Below are 22,198 nucleotides of genomic sequence, written 5' to 3'. Positions count from 1 at the left end.
TCATTTTATTTTGAAGTTAACTTATTAACTAGTGAGTTTTCATGTTTTTTTTCATACAGTCATAGTTTGGTTTAATCCACATATTACTCACCTCTCCTGCATGCCTGCTCTATCCTCACTAAACCCTTTTAACTCCTATGTCTCCTATTTTCTTTCCTTTCACATGTGTTCTACCATCTTTGAATTTATCTTAAGTTTGGTTATGAGATAGTAGGCTTCCATAAGACTTTCAGTCACCTTCCTTTGAGTTATCCCTCTTTTTCATCCCCCTGGTTTCACCCATTTATCCAAGTGTCTTCTATTTTAGATTTTTTTCACCTAGTATTTTCCTTGTTTACTTTCATTTCACCTATAATTGACTATGCCCCTCGCTTAACATGTACTCCTACCACTGCCCAGAGTTCCCTTTCTCCTTCCTGGACTTTGTCTGAGCTCCAGGTTAAACAACAACAAAAACAACAACAACAACAACAACAACAACAACAACAACAAAGACTTGGAACTAGGATCCACATATGAGAGATATCATATGGTACTACACATTTGGGGCCCAAGTTACCTCAGTATGAATAATTTTTCCAGTTCTACCCACTTACCTACGAATCTCATAACTTTTTCTTTTCATCTGAGTAATGTTACGTTATGCATATGGACCACATTTTTTTATCTATTCACCCATGGATGGACAACTAGCAGGACTCCATGAACTAGTCATTGTGAGCAGAGAGGCAAAAACCACGGGTGTGCAAGTGCCTCTGTCGTATGATAATAGGTTTTTTGGGTATATTACCAAGAACAGCATAGTTGAGTCATATGGCATTTCTACTTCTAGATTTTTGGGAAACCTCCAGAATGACATGCAATATGGCTGCTCTAATTTACACTCCCACCAAAATATGTAGGTGCTCACTGTTTTCCACTTCCATGCCAGAACTTGTCATTTGTCTTCCAGATCACAGCCTAATGTAGTGACATGAAAACTTAAGTAGTTTTAAGTCACACATTCCTGATATCTAGGGTTGTTGAACATTCATTTATCAAAGTGGAAGGATACACAAGCAACACACAAATCAGCAGCCTTCCTCTATACCAATGGCAGACTGACAGAAAAAAGAGATCAGGACAACAATCCATTCCCAACTGGCATAAGAAAATAAGGCACCTGGGAATAAACATCATGGAAGCAAGGGAAGACCTCTATAAGGAACATTTTAAGACACCAAAGATACTGAGACACTAGGAGACAGAAAGCCATCCGTTGCTCATTGATTGGAAGAATCAATATTGTGAAAGACCATCCTACTAAAAAGTACCTGCATATTTAAAGTAATATCAATAAAAAGCTCAATGCTGTTCATAGAAATGGAACTAAAACAATTCCAACTTTTATTTGGAGGCAAAAATAAACAAGTAGCTATAAAACAAACAACAAACAAACAAACAAACTCAACAAAATCAAAACCCAAATCTCAAGAATAGCAAAGCAGTCTTGAACAAAAGGAATATTGGGCATCACGGTGGTTTGAATGAGACTTGCCCATAGGCTCATGTGTCTGAACATGTGGTCCCTAGTTGATGTGCTCTTTTGAGAGAATTAGGATGTTCATACTTTCTGGAGGAAGGTGTCATTGGAAGTGAAGCTTTGAGGTACCAAAATTTCTTGCCAGGCTTAGACTCATTCTTTCACTGCCTCCAAGTTGCAGATAAGCGTAAAGCTATCAGACACTGCTCCAACATCACACCTTCCTGTCTCCTGCCATGTTCCCTGCCATCATGACCATGAACTCAACCCTCTGAAGCTATAAGGAATCCCCCAACTAAATGCTTCCATTTATAAGTTGCCTTGGCAATGTGTCTTGTTACAGCAACTAATATTAAACTAAGAATTAATCACAGTTTCTAAAGAAAATCAGCTTCAGAATGTCTTTAAGAATTGGATATTCAGTAGCCTTACTGTTTAACTTCCACAGAGCCTAAATAAAAATTATTCTCCAGGATCACAGTATTAAAAACATCATTGTACTGGATCCTAAAACAGACATATGGATCAATGGCATAGAACTGAGGATCCAGACAGAACTTCACAGTTACATAATTTTTGACAATGCCTCAGAAGTATAAACTGGAGAAAATACAGATTCTTCAACAAATAGTGTTGGGGAAACTGGGGAAACTGAATTTCACCATGCAGGAAAATGAACCTAGATCCTTATCTCTCTTCCTACATGAAACTCCACTCCAAATGGATCAAGGACTTCAGCATAAGACCTGATACCCTGAAACTGCTGGAAAAAAAAAGGAAGTAGAAAATATATTTCAATTTTAGCATGGAATTTCTGAATAAGTTGCGGGCAGCATGGAGAATAAGGTCAACAACTGACAAGTAAAATCTCATGAAACTAAAAAGCTTCAGTACAGCGAAGGAAGCCGTAGTCAGTTTAGGGTAGCACACAGAATGGGGAACATCTTAGCCTGCTGTTCATCCAACACAACGATTTGTATCTGAAATACACAAAGAAATAAAAAAGAAAAACCAGAAAAACTCCCCATAAACAATTCAATTGAACATAAGACTCTCAAAAGTGGCTAGGAAATATATCTCTTATTATTTAAACTCACCTATATTTACAACTGAGTATAGTAAACATGTTTGGATTTCAAAACATTGTCCTTTGTTAGTCATGTAAGTAAGAAACATGCTGTTTAATTTGAAAGTATAATATACTTTCATATGAAACCACAGCATTTGCATTCATAAAAAACACACAAAAGAACTTCTTAAATTCATCCCATGATTGAAAAGGAGAAAGCACTCAATTGCTCTATGAAGCACACAGTACAGTCACTGAAAGAAACCAACCTTAGTATGTCTCCAATTCTCAGATGTCTATTGTCCCTCCTGCCATCCTCCATGTAGACAGAGGTCTATATATATGTTAGTAATGTATGACTTTGACAGAGTGCAATGGTGCTGAGGAAAGAACACAAGTATATTATTAATAACCAAAGTCAGTCATCTATATTCTCTATGCAAAGCTCAAGAAAATTTTTGGATTTTTTTAAGATTGGAATTAACACATTATATAAATGTCACTATTGATAGTGAAGTGATCCTCAGTGATTTGAATTGAAGCCAGATAATGCTTAAAATGTTAAATCAATCGACTAAAATCAAGCTAACAGAATCCACATGTTGATGTTTCACCTCAAAGTCAGGAATGCATAGTCTTTTTACATTGTACCCAGCTATGGGTGAACATAGCATGAGAGAGCTTTATTCCTTATCAATGTGCTGATCTGACATTTACCATCTCGTCTTAGTCCTTATTTGCTGCTGGTAAAGTTGCATTTGGATTGGCAAAGGAGAAGAGGTACAACATCGTGAACACGCTCTGCGTATGCTATAGCACAGGCTGATGTGAAAAGTATACACAATAAATCAGAGACCCAGAAATAGGCAGCTCACCCTCAGTTAGCACCAAATCAAAGAAGGCAGTCAAAGAATAGAGACATAATTGTAAGATTCTTCATTTTACAAAGTTTAATGAGACAGTATATTAAACACTAAACACAAGAACTTTTAAATATGTTTTATATGCAGAATAGAGTGAATATGGAGATAGGCTAACTAAGAGAACACAAATCAAAACAACACAGACGACATAATATAATAAAGAGACAGAAAAGAAACATAGAATGATTAATTCCTTATGAAGGAAAGTGTGAGGATAATTCCATAGAATTCAGAGAGAAAAACTACAGAGTAATGGATAAGAGGCATACTGGGTAAAGACAACGATTGTGGAAGACAAATGACTTGTCATTAAAATATTTTGAATGAACCTGAACTTGGAGAAAAGTCTTCAAAAATTATACGCAAAGGCATTTAAATATATTAGAAAAATATTATTTTAGTAATGAAGAATCTGTGTTTTTCCTCGTAGAACTGGAGACAGGCCTGAGGGCCTTGAAGCTTAAGGGTGTTCTACCATTGAGCTACATTCCAAAGCCAGTGTAGATTTTATAAAGGGATCCTCCATTCAAGACAGAATATCCTAAGACAATCTGTTGTTTACTCCTTAAAATTAAAAGTCTAGTGTCCTACATTCATTTTTGAAAAATGTACAAGCAGAAGTAGAAAAATAAAGTTGTTTAATTGAAAACGGCGAAAAGGAAGGGCGTTTAAAAGAAATTTTCAATGACAAATATATGTGTCTGTGTCTAAGGTATAATATTACGCTTTCCTAGAATTATATACTGCTTTAAGTTTAGTCCAGTTTACATTAATGGAATGTTGCATTTTATCTACCAGATTGTCAAAAATTTTAAATGTTTGAAAATATGTAATTTTGGCAGAACGTAGGAAAACACTATTCTAAACAGTTGGTGGGCACACAAATGAAGCAGCCATTTGAGTGGAGGATTGGAAAATAGCTCTCAGAATTGATTATGCTGTTGAGAGAGATGTATTGCTTAGAGGAGAAATCTATTATGTGGAAGCAGGGAAGCCACCAAGGTTAGTTAGGACGAATGAATTAAACTAATGAGTTAAGAAAACCATACACATGATGCCGGGCCGTGGAGGGGAAAAATGAAAACAAATGTACAATTCACAGGGAGCAGACAGAACTGGGATATTTCCCCAACTTTGCCCACGTGAGATGATGGAGCAGATTGGAGTCTCTCTGCAGAAGCAAAAGCAGTGTGCCAGAAGCTGCAAACTCTTGTTCCTCCAGGTGAACAGGTCTTACACTAGCATCACAGAACAAAAGACCTAAAAAAAGAATCAAGTGGAAAAACCCAACAGATGGCTTCTCCTGGAAGCAGGAAAGGAAGAGCCTTGTGGTTAATTTCACTTTGGAAAACTCTGGGAGGGGAAGGCTTCTTGGAAGAATTTCCAACTGACACTTGAGTGAGAAAAAGGACAGCAGGCTCACAGCAACAGGATGCCTGGATGCTTCCAGGAAGGCGAGCTCAGCTTCTCTCTCATCTTACTAATCCAGGGAGATGAGTAGAAATTAAGTATTTCTGTTTATGTCTCTATTTTATCACTACCTCTTTCTACATAAGCAATTATTTCTCATCCAGCTGCATTAACTTGAAAGACATACTCTGAGAAAACAGTCATTTTCAGTCATAAAACCATACGCATATGTGAGAATTTTACAGACGACACAAAATATCCTATTAATTAAAAAAAAAAAACTTTGACAGTATCCTTGGAATTATATAATTGTATTAGTCAATGTTTTTTATAGAAACATATATAATCAGTAGTGTGTGTGTGTGTGTGTGTGTGTGTGTGTGTGTGTGTCTGTGTCTGTGTGTTTACTTGTATGCAATGAGTATGCATTGTCTCAAAGGATTACAGAGGAGTAGAACAATCTGTCATCTTCAAACTGGAGACCCAGGAAAGCTTGCCAACCGGTGCTGTAATTACCTGGCACTCAAAAGGCCCCAAAAGCAATGGAGGAAAAAACTGCACAGGGAAGAGGAACAGAATCAAGAGGGGAGGAGCCGAGCTGTGAACCCGAGTCTCAATTTGGATTTGCAAACCCTATAAGCTCAATGTTAGAGGACAGATGAGGGAAGTTCTGTTTAAATCGAGAGTACAAATTATGCTCCTTTGTTTTCATCCTGTTCTGGCCCTAATGGGATTGAGTAGTGCCCCCATCGACCATCTTTCTGCAGCAGTCTACCCACTCAAACACTAGTCCCTTACAGAAAGACATTCACAGACACTCACGTTTTATCAGACAAATGAGTGTCCCTAAACCCATTCAAGGTAGCACATAAAAGTCAACCACAGTTGCTGAGGGTTTTCCCTCCTTCAGATGAATCTTTTCACAGCTGGACATAGTATCCTAGCCTATAATTCCAGCAATTTGGGGTCAGAGGCAAGAGTCAGTCACAAGTTCAAGGACAGCCTGGGCCACACACTGACTTAGAGAAGTTACTGATAAAGAAAGGCTCTGGTGAAGATCTTTTCCCAGTTTGCAGGCTGTCACTTTGTTCTCTTGACAGTGTCTCCTGCCTTAAAGAAGCTTCTCAGCTTCATGAGGTCCCATTTATTAATTGTTGACATTAATGTCTGGGCTGTTGGTGTTCTGTTCAGGAAGTTGTCTCCTGTGCCAATATGTTCCAGGCTCTTCCCCACTTTTTCTTCTAAGTGACTTAGTGTCTCTGGTTTTATGTTGAGGTCTTTAATCCACTTGGATTTGAGTTTTGTACAAGGTGACAAATATGGGTCCAGTTGCATTTTTTTACACATAGACATCCAGTTATACCAGCACCATTTGTTGAAGATGCTATCCCTTTTCCATCGAATGGATTTGGCTTCTTTGTTGAAAATCAAGTGACCATATATGTGTGAATTCATATCCTACATCTGACAAAGGTCTAATATCCAAAATATATAAAGAACTCAAGAAATTAAACACCACCAAACCAAATAACCCAATTGAGAAATGGGGCTTGGAACTAAACAGAGAATTCTCAATAGAGGAATATCAAATGGCTGGGAAACACTCAAAGAAATGCTCAACCTCCTTAATCATCAAGGAAATGCAAATCAAAACAACTCTGAGATTCCATCTTACACCCATCAGAATGGCTAAGATCAAAAATTCAAGCGACACCACATGCTGGCGAGGATGTGGGGAGAGAGGAACACTCCTTCATTGTTGGTGGGAATGCAAACTAGTACAACCACTTTGGAAATCTATCTGGTGCTATCTCAGAAAAATGGGAATAGGGCTTCCTCAAGACCCAGCTATTCCATTCCTAGGAATATACCCAGAAGATGCTCCAGCACACAACAAGAAAATTTGCTCAACCATGTTCATAGCAACCTTATTCATAATAGCCAGAACATGGAAACAGCCTAAGTGTCCCTCAATAGAAGAATGGATAAAGAAACTGTGGTACATATACATTATGGAATACTATTCAGCTATTAAAAACAAGGAATTCCCGAAATTTGTGGATAAATGGATTGAGCTAGAAATGAGTGAGTTAACCCAGAAGCAGAAAGACTCAAATGGTATATACTCACTTATATTTGCATATTAGCCCAAGGGGCATGTCCCACGAAAGCCTTCACTTACCAGGAAACTGAGACAGAGGGGAGGACATTCTAGTGGGACTCTAGATGAGAGAACCATGGGAGAATGGCAAAGTAGAAGGATCCAGAGGGTCCTAGAAGCCTACAAGTAGAACATTATGATAGACAGATTTGGGCACAGGGGTCCTGCTCAAACTAAGGCACCAGCCAAGGACAATACAGGCAGTAAACCTTAAACCCCTACCCAGATCTAGACAATGGACAGAACACTCTCCACAGTAGAGTGGAGAGTGGGATATTACTTTCTCACATACTCTGGTGCCTCACCTTTGACCATGTCCCCTGGAGGGGGAGACCTGGTGGCACTCAGAGGAAGGACAGCAGGTTACCAAGAAGAGACTTGATACCCTATGAACATATACAGGGGGAGGTAATCCCCCTCAGGAACAGTCATAGGGGAGGGGAATAAGGGGAAAATGGGAGGTAGGGAAGAATGGGAGGATACAAGGGATGGGATAACCATTGAGATGTAACAAGAATAAATTAATAAAGGAGAAAAAAAGAAAAAAAGAAAAAAAAAAAAGAAAGGCTCTGGGCGGGGGGTGTTGAGATTCAATTTTCTTCTGGGATGTGGCCCTTGAAAGGATACACACGAATATTTTTCTACATCCATGTACATACAGATATCTTTCATTGGACTCACTGGGTTTTAAAAGAGAGAGAACATGAAGTTGGAAATGCAGTATGTGTGGTAAGGATGATAAATGGCCAATGAGAGATATTATCTAAAAAAACAAGACGGATAATACCTGGAGGTGATACCCAAGTTCGTCTTTTAACCTTCACATGCACATATATTGTATGTGCAATACATGAACACACACACATACACACACACACACACACACACACACACACACACACACACACACACTTAAAGCAAAAGAACAAAATCCCAAATGCATGTTTTTGTTGTTAATATTTATTTAATAAGATAATTAAAATCTTTGTGGTAATTAGTTCCAAGAGTCTGTTTTAATTTTTATATGAATTTTAAAGGTTAAGTTATCTGAAAAAGTTCATCATATTTTCTTTATTTAAGAAAAATACAAAGTTAATGTTACAGTATTATCATCAGTGTCCATCAGCAAGTTTGATTATGGTATTGGTGTACATATTCTTGACACTGATAGAATGTATGCTTGACACAACTAAATTATATGCAGCACTTCTACACTATACTGTACCACACTGTATACCGACACTATGGAACTGTACACTCAACACTAACATATTGTACACATGACACTATAGAACTGTATACTTGACATTAACATATGGTCTACCTAACACTAAAAACTATATACTTGGCACTATCATATTGAATTGTCCATGAAATGGTATAAAATGTTACAGTTGATAATACTACCCTGTATCCTTTGTATCCTTTACTAATCACTTACACTGTTATGCTGTACACTAGACATTAATAAACTGTAGACTCGACACTACCAAATTGTACATGTAACAGTATTATACTGTAAACTTAGCATTACCTTTCTACCTGATATTATTAAACTCTACACTTGATAGTCATGTATTGTACATTTGACACTTAACTGTATACTTAAAACACTGCTACATTATAAGTTTCATACTACTAACTCTACAATTGACACCACTAAACTCTGCACCTGATATCACTCATCTGTACATTAATATGATTTTTAAGCACTGGCATTATAAGATGTAAATAAACCATAAAATTATGAATATTATCACATTTTTCTCAATTAATTATGTCATCAATTGCGACCCCATAGCAGTCACAAAACTGATAAAAAAATTCATGCAAAGTTACAATTTGAATTAAAATATATTTGAAAATTATTATTTCAGTTATAATGCAAATTGGAGCTCTGTGACTACTCGCAGAAATACGTGAAATTTGTCCCTTTGGTGCACTAGACATTTATTATTCATTTGCTCACATTTCTAAGACCAAGTTTTTTGTTTTTTTTTAAGATTTATTTATTTTTATGTACACCATGTTTTGCCTGCAGGCCAGAAGAGGGAACCAAATCTCATTATAGATGGTTATGAGTCACCGTGTGGTTGCTGGGAATTGAACTCAGGACTTCTGGAAGAGCTGCAACCAGCTCTCTTAACCTCTGAGCCATCTCTCCAGCCCCAAGACCAAGTTTTTAACACTCACTTGGTGTATTGAATCAATCTGCAAGGCTTGTATTGGCCTGGAAGCCTGGAAAACAGTAAGTTACAGGTTTATGGAGGCCTGAGCAAAACTAGGAGCGTTGATAATAACTTAGAGGACAAATCTGGCAGAACTTGAAATAGCCTGCTATTGAGGGTCACTGTGGCATCCATGGTGGGTTAATAACACTTGACACTAACTACACGTCAGACACACATTGCGTATTTTCATTCTTGCAGCAAATATGGGAAATCCCTCTCCATCTGACAGATGATAAAGCTGGAGCCTGAAAAGTTGATAAATGTGCCCTCTACGTGGGTAATGGCGGAGACAAAATTCACGTAGGGCTCTGTGACATTGTAAATCATTCTCTTTCCCCACATCACTTGTACTTCCCAAGTTTCAGAAGGATATAGGCCAGGTAAAGAACTCATAGCTGTGAAACATCAGGGCATAACTACAAGCCAGTGTTTGGACCACCAATGCTGAAAGCACAGTGTTCTCATCCTACAAAGCATCCATGGGTCAGGAATGACTGATGCATACGGGCAGTAAAGATCAGCAATCCAGATATAGAAACTGAACCTAGCCTTATCTCATTGTCTTGCTTACATTCTTTTGGGGAGAATCCCTGTCTCAAAGGTCATTAGTTTACGGTGAAGGGGGCGGGGAGTGAAAGCTGGTAAGGTAATTCCTCTGAAGATGGATTACAGAGAACAAGACAATTATCACAGATGCAAACACTGCACTAGTCTATCTTCCCCACACTGGCTTTCTAGGATCTGGTACCACCATGGCACAGATCATTTCACCTCCCACCTACTTACTGCTATTTCCTACCTTTGTTAGTTGTTAGACTATTATGATGCACTAGGCCTCAGGGATGCAGCAACGGTTAATGTGGGTGTGGTCTCTGCCCTCATGGAAGCTTTAATGTAGCCAGGGCTGCTGAGTGGCTTAGAACATACCCAAAGGCAAGGTTTTAAGGAAGTTGGAATCTGAATATTAGACAAGAGAGTACCTTACTTTTAAATATATAAATAAATACATACAAAATTTTAATCACTTTCCTCCTCATTTCCCAGTCCCTCCACCCTATCTGCTTCCCCTATTCCTCAGAAAAGGGAGCCACCCTTCCCATGCACCTCAGCACATCAAGTCCTGTCAGGACTGAGCCTCTTCCCCTGTGGTGAGGCAAGGCAGTCCCACCAGGAGCTGGCAAGAGAGTCCAGGTCAAAGACAACCCCTGGCCCTCTTACTAGAGGACCCACATGAAGCCTGAGCTGCCACTTTTTAAAGCACGAGAGCAGCCAAAAGGCTTGCTTGAGAATATGGAGAAGCAAGGGAAAACCAAATGGCCTAATTGCTGGCCATACAATAAAGCAGCAGCATTTGTAATCAAGATGCGCACTACATACAGCACGAATGAGCAGTGTGAATTAATAAGAATTCTAAATTAAATGACAAGCTGGTAGAAATTCCCAGATTCATTGTCTGTGTTTATGTACTTAATCTTCCGTGTTATGCAGACAACAAGGGGAAGACAAGCACCATTCTTTTTGTTTTCAAGGAGCTTCTTCCTCACCTTGTGATGGCGATTTCAGATCTGGTAATAGATACTTGACATTGTAAAGCTTAACGTTGTCTCCCCTGTTGGCATAATTCTGGATAATCTACATTGTGATGGGGTGCACTAACAGAATACCATGGCTTTAAAAACGATCAAGCAAGGCCATTTGAAAATATGAACGTATTTGCTATGTGTACACAGTTCAAAATGCAATCATATATTCCAGGCAGCAGACTGTGGCCCTGGTTCTGTGAAAGTTCTGTTTTTAATATATGGATGTGCCAGGAAGAAATCAGCAAGGCTATTTGTTTTAACACATAGTTGGTCCTTAGAAATATTTTTTGAAAATATAAACAAATGTCCACATGTATAAACGTTTATCTGTATTGGTTGCCTTTTGAGTACTAAAACTTCTTCTTTGTATTTTTTTTTGTAGTTTAAACATTTCATGCCACATATATAACATATCATTTTAAAGATTAAATATGCTTTCAAGCATATTGAGAACAATCAGAAAAGAAGTGTCTGAAGAACAGTTTTTGTTAGTGAAACATTGTTTTCTTTATGATGTTCAGATAGATGAGTAGAAATGATGAGAGGACTGTGCATGCCGCTACTGCTTCTTTGTAGGACCTGCGTTCAGGGCTGGGTAACTCACTCCCCATGGGCTGCTCTTTCTCTCACCACCGTCAATGCAGCTGGAGATGATGAAATTTCACCCTACCATCAGGAGACTGTATAGTTACTAATTTAATGGTTTTCCGTTCCTCCTTACACACTAACTGAATCCTACTTACCTGTGTCACCACACAGTGACTTTCCTTTATGGCAGCAGAGGTGAAGGTTTGCTTCATGCTTCATTCATTGTTAAGCATTTTTCACTGAAAGTAGATTCTCTTCTTGTATAATACATCTCGGCCATAGTTTACCCCTCTACTCTTCCCAGCTCCCACTTACCTCCCCTCTCCCAAGATCTACTACTCCTCCACTTCCTCCTCAGAAAAGAACAGGCCTTTAAGAGATGAAAGCCACATTATATTCACAGTATAGTATTAAGAAAGTGCTAGTGATTTTGTAAAGGCCTGCTGGGCTTGCTTACGTTGCTGTTCTAATGTTGGCCCTGGGTCCACTTAAATTCTTCCTTATTTTATAAGGTAGACTCCTTAAGAAAACAAGAATGAATCTGTATATTTGCCTTTGGTTATGCTCCCGGTGATGTCTGTGGAACAGCAAAGAAAACTTAGTTATCTGGTCTATACAGTTACTGTCATAGCAGTAGGAGGGGTGACCACAGAAACACAGGGGTCCTGTGACTCTAGTGTCCCCTTTCCTACAGATTCCTGTGCATGCCACACATATCCACTTTTCCCTAGTCACACATTTTACAGTGATAGGCACACATTTTATTAGAATTACTCAGTAAATAAGTCTTTAACTAATGTAATGTAAAATTCTAGCTGGCAACCTAAAATGTTCTTGGGAGCTAGTAGCAAAAAAAAAATGTGTTCATACATACATAAAGCGGCTTGTGATATGGTTTTGACTCTCTTGCTTGATGTACCACATGACCTCCTTGAACTGGACACCACAACTGACTGCACGTGCTTTCTATTGGAATTCTCTTCCTCTCTCTTGATGTCAATGACACTACATGACAGGTAGGCTGGTGCTCCCTGTAAACTCCCCTGAGGGTTATTTTCACACTAAGTCAACACTGGATCAGGTGAGGACATGAATTCCTTTCTTCAATTAACCAAAATCAGGAGCCATATGGTAAATGAGGCATGCAGTGGGCCTGTTAATTGCTCTTTTTCTTGGTTCCTTTTTTTTTTTTTAACTCTAAACTGAGTAACAATTTGATTTCCCTTTTAACTTCTTTAGAATCACAGAATTCTAAGACATTTCTTATTTCATATCTTTACATTTTTTCGCTTGGGCTAGAGAGATGGCTCAGGAGTTAAGAGTACTTATGGCTTTTACACAGAATCTAAGTTTGTTTCCTGGCATCTACCTGAAGGCCCACAATTACTTGTAACTCCAGGTGCACATGGCTGTGTGCGCACACACACACACACATACACACACATGCACAGACGCAGACACAGACACACACAAAAATATATAAAATAGATAGATATGTTTAAAGATAATTGTTCATTTTTTTCTGGGGCAGCAGGATTGCTCAGTAAATAAAGCTGCCTTCTGTGCAACCTGATATTCTGCGTTTCATTTATTGGTCCTCATGATGAAAGGAGGAGCCAGTTCCTCAAGTTGTTTTCTCATCTTCTCATGCACATTATGATGTGTGCATATATATGTATATACATACAATTATCTACACATCAACTAACTAACTAACAACTAACTAACTAACTAACTAACTAACTAACTAACTAACTAAGCTACAATTATTTCCTTTGTGACAGAATCATAAATTTAAGCTCGAGTGTTATTCTCACACAGAATAATTCTACCCCTAGAAGAGAGGATCAAGGGATGCCTTTGAAAGCAAACCTACATGTGCTAATTGAAAGAGTTGTTTAACGCCTAAGAGAAAGGAAGGTTGTGTCAGGCAAGGACTGTTAATGAAAACATTGGGAGCAACTTTTATATCTTATGGCTTTTGCCTTTTCATATTCAACAACACAGAAACTCTGGGCTTATCAGTTAATCATGAGATTTCCTCGCAGATATATGTGAAACGTCTCTTTCTTTACCATTATTTTATTGAACAAGGATATAGGCTGAGGCACGGGCTCCATGGGGCTCTAATTAGTGGAATTATGGAAGCAGCTTAATGAGCACAGAGATTTTGAGAGGTCTTCTGGCTAAAGTGCTGGCCAGTGGTAGGATACTGTCTAGTCAGGGTTTACAATTAGATAAGTGCACAACCAAATGGAATCCTTTTATATGCACTGTAGCCTCCCATGCGGAGTAGAAGATATGGGCGAAGTGACCTTCGTGGCTAGCAGTATATAATGTTAGGAGTCTAAATCAAGTCTAAATCATAGATTTTTTCCCACTGAAATACTCAAGTCCATAAAATGATATAGAAGTTATCTGTGGTTAGTCATAAGGAAAAGTAATAAATAGGTTGTGGTTCAATTTAGACTTGGAGAAGAGAAGACAGATATCCACAGACACAACACTTCTTTTGACTTTGAGGCCAGAACATGTGTCATTAACTCATCAGCTCCTGTAACTCTGCTGAGAATCCTGAAGCTGGTTTTGTGTAAAAACTTCCCAGTGCCCAGTGGTTATTGACACAAAAGTGAATTTCAGAATAACAAAAGGCCATTAAGGTCACAGAGCATGTTGATGACAACCTCTGAGCTGGAGCTTGAATGGAATTGAGTTTTTTAATCTTTAAGATGCAAAATTTTTCCTATAAATAGATTGATATTTGTTAATACCTCAGTACTGTCCTAACTGGTTTTAGGCAATACACACAGGGCAGTGATTTCTTTTGGGAGGGCAGTGAAATTTATAACAGCAAATACTTAGAAGGAAGCAAATAGGCACACAGACAAATTCTCTCTCTCTCTCTCTCTCTCTCTCTCTCTCTCTCTCTCTCTCTCTCTCTGTCTCTCTCTCTCTTTCTCTGTCTCTCTCTCACACATAGGTAAAAATAGGGGCAGCTTTTGACATTCTACATTTTAAAAACAAATATATAAATATATTCATTGTTCAAGTCCTGCAAAACACTGAATGCTGTGATGAAGGCAATTGGAATCACTCTGAGAATAATGGAATTTGAAATTTAGCGAGGAAATAAAATATGATGGAAATTCAGTATGTGCTGTGAGGAAAACAGCAGTGGGAGAGGCAGCAGGGGATGGTCCCCAGTCAGTCGTAGTGGGTGCTGTGGTACACGTCCTGGAGGAGCCATTCCTCCAGGATGGAGATATTTATCTTCTCACAGCTGAAGCATTGATTATCGGTGGTTTGGAGCTACTCTTCTTTCTAATAATTAACCTTGATCTGAAGGAGCTGTTTCTCTGGGTGTGTGATCAAATTAATAGAGATAGATTGCATCCAGTGAGCAGTCAATTTGGGCTTACTGAAGTCTGGCACCAATGGCTTTAAGTAAAGGAACCTTACATTGTAAGTGGCATCTCTATTGATGCCACTGGTCTGTGCTAAAATCTCAGCTGTACTATACCATAGTTCAACTCTCTCCTGTCCCCAGTTCTGCGGCACCCACTCTTTCAACTGTGAAGTCTAAAATCCCCAAAATAAGCATCATGGGCTCTTTTATCTGTGATGGTTTTCTGGAGGATTGGAGGCATTTGCTCTAAGGCAGGGTCCAAGTGTGAATGATACACTGACATTTATGGGTGCTGAACTCTGATATGATACAAATGGAGAAAAATGCAGTGTTGGGTCCCAGGTATTTGGGATGCTTCTATTAAATAGTTATTATATTAAAATTAAATATTTGCTGCCGGGGCACCCTGATGAATTAACTTCACAAAAGACCGGGATGATTATTAACTGATTTAGAGTAAATGTGAAACTCGTTGTAACACATAGTGGGATTGTCATCTTCTGCAATTGCATGAGGAATAAAGGATGAGGCACAGCCCAGGACTAAACTATATGTACGGCAGAATTCCAGAAAGCTTGAATTTCAGAGCTGGATATGATGGTGAATGAGCTCAGGAGGCCAAAGCAAGAGAGTCTCAAGTTTAAGACCAGCTTTGACTATTTGGTGAGACTATCTTGCAGGGGTTGGGGTGGGGCTGAATTTTAGCTCGCACACATCTTTGCCATTTACATGTCTGAGTCACAGGAAAACTGATGAGGACACAAGGAGTGATACAGAATAGTGGATGAGCACACTAGAGGACACTGGATTACCAACACCATTAAACTGTTAACCATAGAGGAGCTGTGCCTCTGCTGGGGGTTTTCTCTGCATGAAGACAGGGCAGAGCCCTTCACATTGCAGAGCATCCTGCACAGTATTCACACTGTAAAACAACTGTAACTGCAGCATTTCCTCAACTTTATTTGCCTGCTTGTCTTCATTCTCTAATGTTTACTCCAAGAGGGTATGGCTTTATTTTTGTCATTGCTATATTTGTTGGTATTAAAGCATTAATAAATTTTGAACAAATTTATTAATAATACTTTGATATATGCACATATATGTATATATGTGTGTATATAATTTATAAATATATGTGCATATATATTTTAAAAGGCATTTTCCCCAAGCCAGGCATAGTGGCACATGCACCTTCTCATCCCTCCCTCACCTGCCTCTAGGGATGGGGTCCAGGCCCGTACATATGCCAGGCCACTGCTCCACTGTTTTCTTCTCTACTTCTCCACTTTTGCCAGGGACCAAAAGGCCTGAGGCCGACCCCCACCCATTCAGTATTTGCAGCCAACATCCTGCTGGGCCACTCATTAGGTATGCAAGGGCATCCGGCTTAGTCCTGAGAAGACAGCGATCTGATCCTAAGATAACCACAGAGATATCCTGCTTTGTCTCACCTGAAAGACCCCTCCCCTTGCAAATGTTCCCGGGGCTCAACCCAGAAGATTTTGTACTTTTCCACTACTCTCCTTGCGTACCCCCGCCCTCACTAAAGCAGGTTTTAAAAAGCCTGCCCTTACCTTTAATAAACGAGCTCTTGACAAGCAATTGTTCGCTTGAGCTACTGTCTCTCTCCCGCCCATGTCTTTATGTACAGGTTGCGACCCCCCTCGATCCCCCAATAACTGACCAGCTGGACTGGTTGGTGGACTAATTATCGTTACATGGATTAATTTCATCTGGCGACCACGAAGGGACTCGAGGTGCGGGTTTCTCCCCGAACGGATTAAGGGACCGGTCCACAGGAGTTTTCATGACCAGCCAAGCTCGCCCGGCCGGCTTCGTCATTAGGTGAGTCATCCGTTCGCATATCTCAAGAATGGGCCATTCGCTGTCCAAGGAAGCAAAGTTCATAAAAGGCTTAAAGGACGTACTCAGAGAGAGAGGTATTAGGGTAAAAAAGAAACATTTGATTGAGTTTTTTGTTTTTATTGACCAGACCTGTCCCTGGTTCATGATTGATGGACCTACTATTCATTCTGAAAAGTGGCAGAAGGTGGGGCGTGAGCTTAATGCACTTATTAAAAAAGATGGTAATACAGCGGTGTCGAACAGTATTTTTTCTTATTGGGGCCTTATACGGGACATAATTGAGTCCGGCGAAAACGAAAGCGGAGAGAGGCAGCTCCTCTCCGTGGCTGAACTCTGCCTGCGCGAATCTCTCCCTCCTTCTCGTGTTCCTTCCTGTTCCTCTTTGCAGGGTTCCTCTCTTCCTACATCCTCGGAGCCCTTAAAAAATCTTTCCCCTGCGCCTGCGTCCAAGCCTTCCCCTTCCTCCCGCCGTCTCTATCCGTCGCTTCCTCCCACCCATGAGGACCCCATTTCCGCTATGGAACGTGGGTGTTCACCACTTTGTGCCTCTGTTTTTCCCCCAAAAAGGACACCCTCTGTCCGGTCCGGTCCGCCAACCTCTCCTGTTCGCCCCTTCACGCGCCTCCCGCCATTCCGCCATTTTCCTTTCTCAGGCCCCAGATGAGCCCTTGGATCCGGATGCTGCTGCCACCCTTGAGGAGGAGGCTGCTCGATATCATTCCGATGATGGCCTCCTCCGCGCGGTGCCAACCTTTTCCTCCTCTACCTTGCTCACTCTTCCCCCTCCCCTTACTAACCCTACCCAGCCTTTCGCGCTCATAATTTTTCCTTCCCTCTTTGCCCCCACAGGACTGCTCTGGCAACGGGCCCCTCTTTTTTGGCTTCATCTTCCCTCCTCCTCCACTAAGGTCCTTCCTACTTATCCTACTCTGGTTGCGTCTCTCATTCGGCAGGGGCGGGAAGCGGCCACCAGGCTCTTCGGAAGGGACCCTCACTCTATTATCACGCCTTACTCGGCCACACAAATAAGGTGGCTTTTTCAAAATTCAGATGATTGGGCGGTCTCCTGTATTTCTTTTTGCGGCCTATTAGATAATCATTATCCCCCAGATAAACTAATTCAATTCCTGCAGCGACAACCTGTCATCTTCCCGAGAGTCACCCGCTCCAGACCCCTCCCCCAAGCTTCCCTGGTTTTTACTGATGGCTCCTCTACCGGGGTTGCTGCCCTTTCTGTGGACGGAGCTATCCTGCAAAAACAAACCCCCCATACCTCTGCTCAGCTTGTTGAGCTGGAAGCTGTTGCACACGCCTTTACATTGCTTCCCCATACTCCCTTTAATCTATATACTGATAGTGCCTATGTAGCATCCTCTATTCCACTCCTCGAGACGGTTCCTCGTATTAAGCCTGCTACTAATGCCTCTCCTCTCTTCTCCCGTATCCAACAGCTTATTCTTTTGCGCTCTCAGCCTTTTTTCGTTGGTCATATTCGCGCTCACTCTACCCTGCCAGGGCCTCTGACTACACTTAATGCCCAGGTGGACTCAGCCACGCGCCCCCTGCTTTCAGGGCTGGCCGTTCCATCCGCCAGTGACCCCGTTGCTATGGCCAGGGAGGCTCACGCCCTCCACCACCTTAATTCCCAAAGCCTCCGCCACATGTTCTCCATCACTCGGGAACAAGCCCGGGCTATTGTTAAAGAATGCCAGGCATGTGTCACCTTTCTTCCCGAGCCACATACGGGAGTCAACCCTCGTGGCCTCATGCCTGGACAGGTCTGGCAAATGGATGTTACTCATTTCTCCTCTTTTAAGAAACTTAAGTATATTCATGTGTCTATAGATACTTTTAGTGGATTTATTTGCGCCTCTCCGCACGCTGGAGAGGCTACTAGAGATGTTATTGATCATGTTTTATATTGCCTTACTGTTGCCCCCAAACCCTATACCTTAAAGACTGATAACGGCCCTGGGTATACAAGCTCTGCCTTCAAGTCCTTCTGTGCCCAACTACAGATTAAACATGTTACGGGGATACCTTACAATCCCCAAGGACAAGGAATTGTCGAGAGGGCCCATCAGACACTTAAAGCAATGCTTAATAAATTACAGTTTTCCAAAGGAATCCTATATCCCTCTACAGCAGGGCCTCGCCTGCTTCTCAATCATGCATTGTTCATCCTAAATTTTCTACAAAAGGATGATCTTGGCCATTCGGCGGCCGATCGCCTTTGGCACTCCTCCACCTCCTCCACCTATGCCAAGGCTCTGTGGAAGGATCCACTGACCCACCGATGGCATGGACCCGACCCAGTCCTTATTTGGGGCAAAGGTCATGCCTGCATTTATGATCAGAAAGAACAAAATGCGCGCTGGTTACCTGAGCGCCTAGTCAAACCTTTTAACCCCCCTCTCCCAGGGAACTCCCCTGAGGAAAAGATGTAATTGTGCTCTTTTTTAGGATAAAAAAGATACCGCCGATTCATCATGTTGCTACTCACCGCGTCGCTCCTTTGCCTCTGCCTTCCTGAAGTGATTCTCGCCGCATTCCTGCGCCAACCTCAGCCTTATACAATCTATAATTTTATCTGGGTCATTATTAACCAAGCGGGAGATATTGTTAGTTCCTCCTCCTCTCAGGGCATTAATCCCCAGTGGCTCGATTTACAGGTTGACCTCTGTGCCCTGGCCCTGGGAGGCCCCTCTTCTTGGGGCGTGGAAGACATTTTTTTTCTCTCGCTCGGTTGGTGGTCCCAGTCCCGGCTGCTGTAATGACCTGGAGCGCATCATGCTCCACAAAACCTTACACCAAGATGGGATTGCTTGGGCCGGAGGGCTCTATGTTTTCCCGGGACCCTCTCATCGCTGTGGTGGGGCCCAAGATTTTTACTGTGCCTCTTGGGGGTGTGAGACCACTGGCGACACGTACTGGAAGCCATCCTCTTCTTGGGACCCTTAAAGACCTTTGCAATGTAGCTCGTTCAGTCACCAATGGCTGGTGCAACCCCCTGACCATTCGCTTCACTGAGCCCGGTAAACGTGCCATTTGGACGGGTCGTGGATTTAAATGGGGCCTCCGTGTTTATAAATCAGAGTACGATTTTGGACTTACGTTTTGGTTACACCTCCTGAAAAAGGTACCCAGTAAGGGCGCTGCAGTGGTTGGGCCTAATCATATTTTCCATCATCCTGTTCCCGTTCCTGCTCCTGGCCCCCCGCCTAAACCCGCCACCCCCATGCCTCCCTCCCCTCCCACCCCCTCCCTTCCGACCTACCCTCCCCCTGGGCCCCCCCCCCCCATTTCGGCTGATGTCATTCCCCAGTTGACAAATGCCTCCATATGGGCCTTAAAAAAAAAAAAAAAAAAAAAAAAATGAATGACTCCTCCTTGTCATTTCCTGAATGTTGGATGTGTTTCTCCCCCTCCCCGCCCTTTTACGAGGGTATTGCTCTTCTTTCCACCTTGCTCTTTACTAATGTTACCCCACCCTCACCGGCTTAGCTCCCGACAATCGCATTACCCTCCAGCCTGTTTCCGGCATAGGTACTTGCCTCCTGGGTCCCCATATGCTCCCTCCCCCAACCTCTTCCCCTCAGCGACGTTCGCGCCCAGACTGTCATTCCCGACCTCTCCCTCCCCTACATTCTCGCGCCAAATAACACCCATTTTGCTTGTTCCTCTGGTTTAACCTCGATCGTCTATGCCCCTACCTTCCTTTCCTCCAAAGACTGGTGTGTCCTTGTTATTCTTCTTCCCCGTTTTACTATTCATGACCCCGACTCATTTTTAAATTTTCTGAAAGGGGGAATTTCCCCAACCCTAACCTTGCCTCCCCCTGGCTTACTACTCTTCTCCCCACCCTGCTCGGGCCCCTCGTTGGTGTTCTCCTTCTATTATCCTTTGGCCCATGGACTTTAAACCGTCTTACAGGGTTTGTTAAAAGTCAGGTTGAAGCTGCCACCAAGAATATCCAGGTTCACTACCGCAGCCTGGAGACTGAGGACTCAAATGAGACTTCTATTTCCATCCAGGAGATTTCACCTACACCTACGTTAACTATGGGCAGCCTTTGCAGTTCCTATGGGCGGCCTTTGCAGTTCCCGAGGATGCAGAATGCTGGATGGTGAGATTGGTTGTGCCCTCGGTGCCTTTGATAAACCTGTGCAAGCCCTCCCCTATATCTTTTGGCCTGAGCCCACCTTGACCTGACCCGCGATAGTGCCTGGTAAGTCAGAGACGGAGCGTTCGAATAAGCCTCGGTTATCAGACGTCGGTCGGTCCTTGGTGGGAGGACAGACCATAGGCGTGGTAAGATTGAGCATCGATCCTCTAGCAGGCTCAGGCCATCGCGAGGCCCCCTTTCCTTGGGAATTTGGCCGGTCCAGAATAACTGTTGTCCTGAAACATTGGACATTAGTGATTCTTAAATATACCGCCATCCTGTGTCAATGACTGGTGACCTCCTAAAGGTCATTTGCTGGGCTGTAAGGTCTCCCTCAGGCCAAAGTAAACAAAAGGGGTGAGGATGCCAGGGACCAAAAGGCCTGAGGCCGACTCCCACCCATTCAGTATTTGCAGCCAACATCCTGCTGGGCCACTCATTAGGTATGCAAGGCATCCGGCTTAGTCCTGAGAAGACAGCGATCTGATCCTAAGATAACCACAGAGATATCCTGCTTTGTCTCACCTGAAAGACCCCTCCCCTTGCAAATGTTCCCGGGGCTCAACCCAGAAGATTTTGTACTTTTCCACTACTCTCCTTGCGTACCCCCGCCCTCACTAAAGCAGGTTTTAAAAAGCCTGCCCTTACCTTTAATAAACGAGCTCTTGACAAGCAATTGTTCGCTTGAGCTACTGTCTCTCTCCCGCCCATGTCTTTATGTACAGGTTGCGACCCCCCTCGATCCCCCAATAACTGACCAGCTGGACTGGTTGGTGGACTAATTATCGTTACATGGATTAATTTCACACTTTTTAAAAATTTTCTTTACAGATTTTGAAAATATTTTTTTTTTAGTTTAAAGACTTTTTTATTAATGTGTTACATGCCACATTAACTCAGTATCTATAAAAACACAAATCTTAAAGCCAAACACTTACTTTGTGGTCTTGTTTGTCCTTTTGGATGTTGGAGGGAAATTACTATTAATTTTAAATATGACCTCACAAAAAGGTTGTTTCAATATTTAACATTGTCTTTAAGTATGATGAATATGGATGAGAACAAGAATATACAGACTTGGAACTTTAAATGCTAAGGCATGAATTTTACATATTTTAACAAGTATTTTTGTATCTGCAATTCTCTTTTGTTTTCCATTTAAGGTACTGATGATTGATTAAAAGATTTGGGTAGGAATAAATTGAACTAATGTCTGAAATGCCCATTTTACTTTAAGGAGCAATAAATATCTTAAGGAATGGAGAAAAATT

Source organism: Acomys minous, assembly GCF_964271855.1.
Source record: "Acomys minous genome assembly, chromosome: 1".
In the NCBI taxonomy this organism is placed as follows: Eukaryota; Metazoa; Chordata; class Mammalia; order Rodentia; family Muridae; genus Acomys; species Acomys minous.
This window is presented reverse-complemented; position numbering follows the sequence as displayed.